This window comes from Ursus maritimus, unplaced genomic scaffold, assembly GCF_017311325.1.
Source record: "Ursus maritimus isolate PB19 unplaced genomic scaffold, ASM1731132v1 scaffold_19, whole genome shotgun sequence".
Classification (NCBI taxonomy): domain Eukaryota; kingdom Metazoa; phylum Chordata; class Mammalia; order Carnivora; family Ursidae; genus Ursus; species Ursus maritimus.
In genome coordinates, this window is record NW_024424341.1 from 41,660,417 (window position 1) to 41,671,915 (window position 11,499).

The 11,499-nt window shown below is 43.5% G+C and overlaps 1 long non-coding RNA gene across 2 annotated transcripts in view; it reads right to left on the reverse strand.

Moving 5' to 3' along the window:
• LOC121103461 overlaps positions 1-1,994 on the reverse strand; it is a 13,161-nt gene extending 11,167 nt beyond the window's left edge. For both annotated transcript variants that reach the window (XR_005835685.1, XR_005835683.1), the window contains exon 1: positions 1,555-1,994. This is a non-coding gene — a long non-coding RNA (uncharacterized LOC121103461). The remainder of the gene's footprint in view (positions 1-1,554) is intronic.
• Between the last annotated feature and the right edge of the window lie 9,505 nt (positions 1,995-11,499).

Genomic DNA, 11,499 nt, shown 5'->3' on the forward strand with positions numbered 1-11,499 from the left:
CCCCCCCCCCGCGGCCAGCCCCACTGTCACTCAAGATGGCGCCTGCACAATGAGTCTCGGCTGCCACCTGTCGGCCAAACAGCGCTAAAGTGGGCCGAGCTCTGCAGCCCCTCCTCTTGGGTCCTCCCCCTGCCGCGCCTCTGGCCTTCGAGATGGCGCCTGCGCAGTAAGTCTCGGCTGCCACCTGTCGACCAACAAAAATAGAGCCAGAGTGGGCGGGGCCTCCCTGGTCAGTCCCCGCCCCCCGAGCCCTACCAGCAGGGCCTGCGTCACACACCTCCGCTGCTCCCGCGCCCCCAGCACTTTCTCCAGCCAAATGATGAGGCCAGGCACACCCAGGGTGCAAACTGTCCCCAGACAACAGGAGAAAGAGCGGGCACGCCAACAGCCTGTAGCCCTGTCAGGCAGGACTAATGGTTTCATGACGACGGCGGCCGCCGCGGCAAACTTCAGGTACAATGCCTGGCTTCAGCAGACGCTGACTTTCCAGACCACACACATGGACCGTGCCAATAAAACGGCCCCCCAATCACTGGCCGTGGCCCATTCTCAGAAGTCAGAGTCCAGACGCCACGCTAATCCGGGTGGCACCATCAAGACAAGCCTCTGCAGCCAGACCCTTGACTAGCAAAGAAGGGGCCAAGTAGTCCAGACCCTGCAGCCGTCAATCACTGCACAGAACACGGTCACCACAGCCACCACAGCCCCTGACCCCGCCCCCCGTGGCGGCCAGTCAGTCACCATCACGCCTGCGCGGCAAACCTCAACCACCCCACCAAAGATGGCGCCAAGGTAGGCGGGACTCGACAAGACTGCCGTAGCCCAAGCAAGCCGCAGTCTCGACAGCCCCTGGCCCCGCCCCAACCCGCAGCCAGCCAATCAGGACAGTGCCTGTGCAGCCAACTTTACCGCCCACACCGAAGGCGGTGCCAGGGCCGGCGGGGGTGGGGCGCCAGCCTCCCACAGCCCAGAGAAACTACCCCACAGGCATGAAGCTCTCGGCCCCGCCCCTGGCGGCCCGTAGCTCCTCCCGCCGCCACTGCGGCAAAACACGCCCCGCCCCCAAGGACTGGCAGGGATGCAGGGACAGCCCGAGGGACCCAGCCTGTCAGGGACACCGTGGGATGGACACAGTGGTCTGCAGTCCCCAGACCCAGCTGAGGACGAAGGAGGCGCCTTGAAACCCGCCGGCCCGCCACTTCCCAGCGCCCAACCCGGCTGCCTGGCTTGACAGGAGTCCGCAGCCAACACGTCCCCGTTCCCCACTTCCACCAGGCAAGATGGCGCGGCAGTCCCCCAGGTCCGCGGCCACCTCAAAGGGACGGCCCGTCCCCAGGACCCCGGCAGGCCACACAAGATGGCGCCTGCGGCAAGCGCGGCAACCCGCGCCCCAGACCCGCTGAGGGAGGACCCTGCCAGGCGACGTCCACCAGCTGCCCCCATCCCCAGGTGACCAGGGTCCCGGACTGCGGCGTGTGACTGCCGTGCTGCCTCACGCTGCATCCTGACACCATCCTGATGTTGGTATGAAGGGCGGGCGCCAGCCCGACTCACCTCCCCTCACCACACCACCTCGGCCCGACCAAGGCGCAGCCCGTGAGCACGGTCTAGCACGCCCACAGGGCCCCTGGCGCCCGGCGGCGCCACCAGCCCAGGGTGGACATGCCCGTTCCTCAGATCCGACCTCGTCCTCCTGCAGCTCCCGGCGTCTGCACCGAGCGTCCGCGCGCGACTCCTTGTCAGGCTCTCCGCAGAGGCGGGGCTCCAGCGCAGGCCAATCAGCGGCCGAGTTTCCCACCCCGGGCCCCCTCGCCACGCCTCTGAGCCCTGCCAATCAGGCTGCGGTTGCCTTGCCGACGGCTTGGCGCGAAGGCTGGAGGTTGACGTCAACTGAGCTGACACTAGGGGCCCCTGAAAGGGGTCTGGTAAAGGGGGGAGGGGTCGGTGGGCGCGTGTGTGTGACCCCCACACAAAGAAAGGGGGTGACACGGAGAAGGGCCAACTATTGACGCCCAAACACAAAACCGACGAAGAAAAAAAAAACCATACATTTGTCCAAAGAGTGAAAATCCAGCGGGCAAAACCATGTATGTTGAAGTGTAAAGACAAACGAGAAAGTCGGAGACGACACTTTTCTGCCTGGGACAGAGGAAAGGCGCGGGGCCAGCTCCCTCAGTAAACGAGGAGCTCTCGGAAACCAGTACGAGAAAGACCATCCGCGCCAGAAACCTGGGCAGCCAGGGAGGACGCTCGTACTTCACGGGAAGACACAAATGGCTGACAGACCCACGGCAGAAAACCCCGCGCTGCCTCAAAGCCGGGCGAGGTGGACGCCGCGGACGAGCGCGGTGCGCGGATCCCCGCACGGATCCCTGCACAGATTCCCCGCCAGCGCCCGGCACAGACCTGCACAGATCCCGGCACAGACCTGCACAGATCCCCGCCAGCACCCCTCACAGACCTCGCCAGCACCCAGCACAGATCCCCGCACAGATCCCCCCAGCACAGACCCCTGCAGACCCCACCAGTGCCCTGCATGGATCCCTACACAGATTCCCCGCCAGCGCCCAGCACAGAACTGCACAGATCCCCGCAGACCCCGCCAGTGCCCCACACAGATCCCTGCAGAGACTCCCGCAGACCCCGCCAGTACCCGGCACAGAACCCTGCAGACCCCACCAGTACCCGGCAGACCTGCACAGATCCCCGTACAGACCCCCGTGCAGATCCCACAGCACCTGCACAGAACCCCGAACAGACGCCCGAAGACCCCACCAGCGCCCCGCAGCACTCCGCAAGCCGCTCCGCAGACCCCCGCCGCGATGCTAGGCAGACCACCGACCCGCCGATGACACCAGGGAGGGGATCGGTAGCTCGGGACAACAGTGAGGGGCAACTGTCTGGGACTAGGAAGGACCAAGGACCCCAAGAGTTAGGTAAACACATAAGTTGCTCAAGTTTGTAGGAATGAGCTGGTAAGTGTTTTCATTTGTTTGTTTGTTAAGGATGAACACATCTGCAGATACAACTTGCACAAAAGAATACAAGAAATCGCTAACTGGTTACCTGGAGGGAAAAGGAATGGAGGGGGCAGGGGAGGAGGATGAAGGAAGGTTGTTGTTTTTTTTTTTTTTTTCATTCTCCAACCCATACTGTTTGAATATCCTTGATATAAATACAAATTTCTTTTCTAGCAATAAAATCAATGAATTTTATGAAATTCATTAATGTACCCTTTGAGCCAACTATTCTACTCTCAAAAGACAAAAGCAAAGAAGATAAGCAGTGATACATGAAAGATGATATGCAATCATATTCATGAAGCATCATTTTTTATTAGAAAAGTGTACTCTGCAGAAGAATTAAATTGTATTCTGGTAAATCCATACATTGCAATTTTATGTGGCCAATAAAAATGTAGATTTTAATTTTAAAGGGAAAAATTCATAAGATAGTTAATTATAAAAAGCAAGTTACCTACAAGTACATAGAATATGATGCCCAAAATTAAATTTTCTATTTATACTTAGTAAGTATAAATAGAAATCAGTGGTTGCTTGTTACATTAAGAAGCTACTGGCTTGGGATGGGGGATGTTTTAAACTCCCCAATCTTCAACAGTCTCTTCTCAGCCACGCCACAGTAAACATAAAAACTGAATGAAAACATTGTGTTTGCTATGCACCTTTGAAACACACTCCCCAGCAGCCTCTACAGAAATTCTAGAGGCACCACTGCAAGTGAATGTGGTACTACCCTTAGGTCAGAGGTTTTCACATCTGGCTACCCATTAGGATCACCTGGGGAGCTGTTAAACACTGTAGCTGTTTGGGAGCTCCTGAGGTGATGCTAATGTTTGGTTAAGGCTTTGGAGGTGATTTCAACAAATTCTATGGACCCCATCCTCTCTCTCCTCAAAGGCCTCTATCTGCAATACAAGTGTCTCTCTGCATCCTGGATCATTCCTTCCTTTCAGATACCACACGCCCTCTAAGCTCCTCCAGCTACTACCCCTTTCCTCAGCACTCCCTCCTCCCATGCTCCCCAAAAACCTCTCTTGATAGATTGTGGTCTTCTGTCACTAACTCAAAGGCCTTACTGCACATTCTCTCCCTCTACTATGCCATACGAGCTTCCATCCCTTCTACACCGAAGAAATTGCTGAGCAATTCCCTATGCAGCTAGGAAACTTGATCTTAATCTCACTTGATCTTTCAGTAACATTCAACATCCTCATTAAGAGAAACAATAACAAACAAAAATACACACTATCTTATTTTTGGTGACACTGCACCACCTTGATTTTCAATGGCCTCTTCTCCATCATCTTAGCTGGCTTCTGCTCTGTTCAACCTATAAAAGCTCAGAACTCAGTCACTAGACTTCTCCATCAGCATCCGCTCCCTAGGCAGCAGTTTCAGCTAGTGGCATGGTTTAAATATCCCCTAGATGCCAACAGCTCCCACATTTAAATCCTCTGCCACAGAACTTTCCACAGAAGCTCAATCTCCTGTATCTGTCTGCTGAACAGTGGACTGCTCCACCTGGATATCTATTAGGAACTGAAAGCATTTAAAACAAGTATTTAATTTTCCTTTTCCTCATTCCATAATTCTATATATTTCTATAAATAGCACCAGTTGTGGTAGCCAAAAACCTCACAACTGTTCGAGTCTTCCTTAATGTCACCATCTAATTCATCAACAAGTCCTGTTGACCCTACATCCAAGCCATCCGAAATTTGTCCAACGTTCTCCCTCTTTGTGACAATCCTAATCACCATGAATTCCCCTGGTCATTAGCCTACTCACTTGGATCACCTGCTTCCACTCCAAACCCTTCCCTCCCAATACTCTCTATATAACACATAACATCCAGGGTGATCTTTAAAGGTGAATACGATGTCATGTTCCAGCTTGAATTACCTCCCATTTCCTACTCCAGTCGCACTTAAATATAAGTCTAAAATATGTATCATAAACAAAAGAAAAGCCATCAATATCCTTTGCCATGGAAGTGTTAAATACGGATGCTGATAAATTTAACAATCTCTTCCTTCATATTTCTGCTTTTTGTACCTTAAGAAATCCCTCCCCACACTGAAGTCATAAAGATATTCTAATAGCCTGAAGTTTTTATGTTTAACTTTCGGTATGTTTTGCGATAGGGATCTAATTTTTCTCCTGACATGTTTCTGTAGATGGGTAGGTCTGTTCCTAAACTCTCTAGTCTGTCCCACTGGCCCATGTGTCTATCTCTGTGTTAATACATCATAGTAATCATCATAGATTTCAGTATCTTGATATCTGGAAGGGCATCTGCTCTATCTTGCTTTTCAAAAGTATCTTTGACTATTCTTAGCCCTCCATCTTCAAATGACTTCTAGAATTAGCTTGTAAAGTTTGATGAAATACATTATTGTGAGGGCACCTGGCTGGCTCAGTCAGTGGAGCATGCAATTCTTGATCACTCGGGGTTGTGAGTTCGAGCCCCAAGTAATATCTGTTGGGTACAGATATTACTTTAAAAAAAAAACAAACCTGAAAAAAAATATATTCTATTGGAATCTCAATTTGATTTTAGGAGGTCTTTATCCGTATTACTTAGCTAATCAGTTATTTTGGGGTTACAACATTGTATAGTTTTTTTTTTTTTAATAACTTCAGGTTTACAGGAAAGTTGCAAAGATAGTATAAAGATTCCTCACCCACTTTCCCCTGATGTTAACATCTTACATAACCTTGGAATGTTGTGAAAATGAAAAAAATTAATATTCGTACAGAACTATTAATTAAACTACAGACTCTATTTGGATTTTACTGGGTTTTCTATAAATGTCTTCCTTCTGTTCCAGGATCCTATCCAGGACACATTGTTACTTCTCCTTAGACAACTCTGGGCTGTGACAGCCTCTCAGTACTTCCTTGTTTATCATGACTTTGGCAGTTTTGAGGTATTAGTAAGGTATTTTATAGAATGTCTCTCAATGAGTTTATCTAATATTTTCTCATGACTTGCCTTGGATTATGAGCTTTTGAGAAGAATTATCTGTTATTGCTTTTTTGATTTCGTATCCAGTGAATTTGCTTACCAGTCCTGTTAGCTCTAATACTTGTCAGTTTGTCTGTAGATTTTCCCGGGTTTTTTGGTAATATCCATATCTTTATTAATGACAATTATTTACTCTGACAATCATAACTCATTCCATTATCATAACGCATTGGCTAGGACCTCTGAGGTGGGGATACTTCTTACCTTTCACCATCAAGTAAAAATGTTCACAAGCTTTTTTGTAGAGCCTCTTTATTGGGGTTTAAGGAAATTCCAATAAGCTCTAGTTTTCTAAAAACTTTACCATGAATAAGTTTAATTTCATACAATGACTTTTCTGCATTTACTGGGAAGATTATACTTTATTATTTTATATAATCTGTTGATGTGGAGAATTAAGGCTAATTTTCTGATGTTGAAACATGTTTTCATTCCTAAACCCTACTTGAGCATGATTACAAGAGTCTGATTTATATACACATACAGCTGGATATTCCGTCTTATATTTCACGTTTCTTTTTTGCATCTAAGTTCTTAATTATACTATCCTTGCCTGGTTTCAGTATCAAGGTTATACCAGCATAAGATGACTTGGATTGTTATCTTGCTGCTTGTATTCTCCACAACAATCTATTAAAAAAAAAAAAATAGGGTTCTCTGCTTTTTGAAAGCTTAGTATAACTCACTGTAAATTATCCAGATCTGATGTCTTCTTTTGGACTTTGTTTCCTCATAAGTTTGGGACTTATATTTCTGCTTTGTCTTGAGTCATTTTGGTCGTTTATATTTTACAAGAAATTTCACTTAAATTTATTAGCACAGAACTATTCAGCGTTCTCTTTGATCTACAATCTCTTCTGCATTGGTATTATGTCACCTTGTCTAGTACTAATACCATTTAATCTATTCTGATGTTCTTCATCAGTTTTATTAAAGATCTGACAATTTTATGTTTCTAAAGTGACTTTTGGTTTTTTAACCATATTCCTCTTTTCCATTGAATTTCTATTCATTTTATTATTTCCTATCTCCTTCTTATTTGGGTTTCTCTTCCTAGCATCTTGAGTTGCATATTTAACTCATATACTTTTAATCTTTCTTAATTTTTAACAGATACACTTAAAGCTGTAACTTTAGTACCACTTGACTGGCTCTGCGTGTATTTCACTGTTGTTCAGTACCGTGCTATATTGTTTCCATTACGCTTCCTCTTCATGACATTGAAGAATGCCTTTAGGTTTCCAGTTCTGCAAAAGTCTTTTGATTACAGATTTCTAATTTAACTGCATTATAGCCAAATAACATCGCCTATATGTTATTATTTGATATTTGTTAAAAATTCCTTTGTGATCTTAGGAAATAATCAGTTTTCAATTGTTCAATGCATTAGAAAAGAGTATTCTGTAAATGTTAGCTACCAATTTCTATTTGTGGTCATAGGATCAAGCTTATTAACTATGTGTTCACACTTTCAGGATTCTTACTAATTTTCTCTCTGCTTAATATATCAGTTCTAAGTATTTATGATAAAATCACCCATTATACCTATGGTTTTAATCCACTGCTCCTGGTTAATTTTTTACCTTTTGCTTTATGTTTCAAGGCCGTATTTTTCCCCCCCCCTGGTTTCTTTTTTTTTATTTTTTTATTTTATTTTTTTTTTTATTTTTTTTATTTTTTATTATTATTTTTTTTTAATGATTTTTTTATTATATTATGTTAGTCACCATACAGTACATCCCCGGTTTCCGATGTAAGGCTCGATGATTCATTAGTTGTGTATAACACCCAGTGCACCATGCAATACGTGCCCTCCTTACTACCCATCACCGGTCTGTCCCATTCCCCCACCCCCCTCCCCTCTGAAGTCCTCAGTTTGTTTCTCATAGTCCATAGTCTCTCATGTTTCATTCTCCCTTCTGATTACCCCCCCTTTCTTTATCCCTTTCTTCCCCTACTGATCATCCTAGTTCTTATGTTCCATAGATGAGAGAAATCATATGATAGTTGTCTTTCTCTGCTTGACTTATTTCACTTAGCATTATCTCCTCCAGTGCTGTCCATGTTGTAGCAAATGTTGAGAACTCGTTCTTTCTGATATCAAGGCCGTATTTTTAGGTAGAAACAAGTCCATGATTTCCTCTGTTAAGTTGGATATCAAAGAAATTAATCTGGCAGTTTACTCTTAACAGAGGAGTTAATCTGTTTGCATTTTTTATTTCTGATATATTTGCTTGTTGAATGTGCCTTTTCCTTTGCTTATTTTTTCCTTTCTTACTTTCTACTGAGTAGATCAAATTTTTTTTACTCCCCTTTTTTCCCTCTACTAATATGGAAGCTCTCAATTATATTTCAGTTATTTTATTGTCTACCTTAAATTCCTAATTTGTATACAAGTATATATTAAATAGTATAAATAATAAAGGATATCCTGGAATACCTAGCAATTTATCGAATTTCCTATTCCCCCTTTCTAGTTATTGTCTAGAATTTTAGCTATACTTTTTAAACAAACCAAAAAAAATTTTATATTCAATGATTAATTTTATATTTATTGGGATTTTAATAATTTATTCATTGTTTCTTAAATTTCACTCCTCTCTAGATTAATCTTTTTTTTTCATTGAAATAAATCCTTAAATAAGTCTTTTAGTGTATAAGATAGTCTTTCTATTTTTATTTCTAAAAATGGCTTTAGAAGACATTTCTAAATGACAGTTTATCTAAGCGTGGAATACTAAGGTGACCCTTATCTTCTCTCATTTTGAAGATATTCCACTGTCTTCAGACACTGCTGAGGAAAAGGTCTGCTACCAATCTAGATGTCCCCCTGGAGCTTTTAGAATAGGTGGTATGTATGGATTTACTTTTGTTTAATCCTGCTCAGGACTTGTGTGCTTGATGAAGGCCTTTCTTCCCTCTTGGAGAATTCATGCCAGTATGTCTTGGTCAAAATAGCTTTTCTGCCATTCCAATTCTATTCTCTTCTTCTCAACCAACTGGAGTATTCTGGCCCTTCTTCATCTATCCTGTTTATCTTAACTTCTCTATTTTTCATATTCTTTTCTGGGTTGCTGAGTAATTCCTTTCTTTTTTTTTTTTTTAAACACACACACATGCACATGTATTTTTTTTTTTTTTAAATTAAGTCAACTCTATACCCAACGTGGGACTTAAACTCACGAACCCAAGATCAAGAGTTGCATGCTCTACAGTGAGCCAGCCAGGTGCCCCTGTAATTACTCTTTTTAACTGCATTCAATATAGTGTTTCCCTTGATGTGTTTTACAATGGCTATATTTTGTTTACATCCAAGATTTTTAATTGGTACTTTTTTATGACCACCTTTCTCAAATGGATGACCATTTTATGAATACTATTCTTTATCTTCTAAGAATTTTCAGGTCACACTAAAACTATTTGATTTGAATTGCATTTTGTCAGAAGTGAATTCATGGCTTAGCTGTTGATTTTATTGCCTTGCTCATTACAGGTTTTCCTAAGTTTAACTCGGTGCTTTGCAATTTTAGTTTCTAAGCATTTCTCCTATGGGTTATCTTTTTCCCCTCCTCTCAGAACTTCTCTTCCTTCCACATCCAGCTTCTTCTTCTTCTTCTTTTTTTTTTTTGTTTTGTTTTGTTATCTCTACCTGCCTGTGAGAAACTTAGTCCTAAGACAAGTTTTATGTTGTCAACTAGGGACTTTGTGCCATGTGATAAGAGAGTATATTATTCACGGAACAAGATTTAAGCTTAGGCTGGGTCCTCTGTACAGGGTTGTGTTTTTCCCTACTGCCACTACTCACAATATAAGCTGGAGCCCTGAGAAATCATCACTAGTTTTTTCCAGTCTCATTTTATGTCAGGACAACTCCACCCCAGCTGGTCTGACACAATGAACCTGGGACCTCAATATGCACTGGGTGCTCCTGGATCTCATTACTCCACAGCAGTTGAATTGTTAACTTCCTCTACCTACTTTAAGAACAAAAGTCCTGCAGGTTTATATCTGTGAACCCCACATATCCTTGTGTCTTTCTGTTCAGTTTTTGATCCGCAGAGATGTCATAAACATCTCTATCATTGCAAGTTCATATTAAAAAGAAGTTGAAGTGTGAACGCAAAAACTCCCAGGACCATCTCAAAAATAGTATCTTCTAAACTATCTACAGCAGTAATCTCATTTCTTTCCCAAGTGTATAGTGGAGTTCTCCTGAGGCTGACAGACAGAATGCTGAAACAGATGAGGATTTAGCTATTTTCATTTAAGCCAGATGCTAAAGAGATTTGCAAAGATGTAAAACAATGCTACTCTCCTCAGTAATCTTTTGTTTTGGGAATTAAGACATTGTCAGGAAAAAAAAAGTGTTGCTTGTTGCTTATATTAACATGTAATGGATTTACTACTATCATTTTTAAATGAATTAATTTACATTTATACTTTTTGTTTTAATTTCTAAACCTATACATAGTGACAGGTACAACCCACATAAACAGAATTCTTTGGAGTCCTCATTTTCAAGAGTGTAAATGGGTGTTAAGACCAAAAAGTTTGAGAAACTCTAGTCTGCAATAAATCGGTAATAGATTGCACTACCGGGGTGTTATGATCCCATGGCTTATACAGATCTTAAATACATGGAAGTCTCTCAGTAAATACTTACTCATCCATTCTTTCAACAAATATTTGAGTGCCTACTACATATAAGGGTCAATGCTAAGGTCAGGTTCATGGTTCATTGTGAGTGCCAGTGAAACGGCCCCCGCCCTCATTCATTTGATAAATACGTCTTCAAGCTTCAGTCTAGCTAGGAAGATACATACAGTAAGTAAGTTGGCAAAATAAACCTTTAAAAATTGTGGTGAGGGGTTTGAAGAAAAAAACAAACCAGGATGTGGGAATGAGGAGGGGTGTGTTTGTAGGGTGGTTACTGAGTAGTCAGGGAAGGCTTCTCTGAGGAAGAGAAGCAAAGACTAAGTTGCAGGAAAGAGCCAGCCAGAAAAACAAGGGGAATGACACTCTAGATAGACAGACAAAATAGCAATATACAAAGACCATAAAGGAAAACAATAGAAAGACACCAGAATGGGTGGAGGATAGTGAGAATGGGGTTGAGGCGCATAAAATGAGGTTGTACAGGTGTGCAAGAGCCAGCTCTTTAGGAACTGGAGACCAAGATGATCTTGAATTTAATCCTAAATGTGATGGGGAGTCATTAAAGACTTATACATAAGGTCCGACTTAGTACATTTTAAGAAGATTCATGCTGCTGTGTGGAGAACTAGAGATGGGGAAGAGAGGAGGTAGCTGTCTAGGCAAAGGATGACGGTGCTCTGAACTAACATGGTGGTAGTGGAGATAAGGAGATGTGAACAAATACAAGATGTATTTTGGAGACAGAAGACAGAGATCCGGCTGATAATCTGGGGGGGGGGGGGGGGGCAGGGA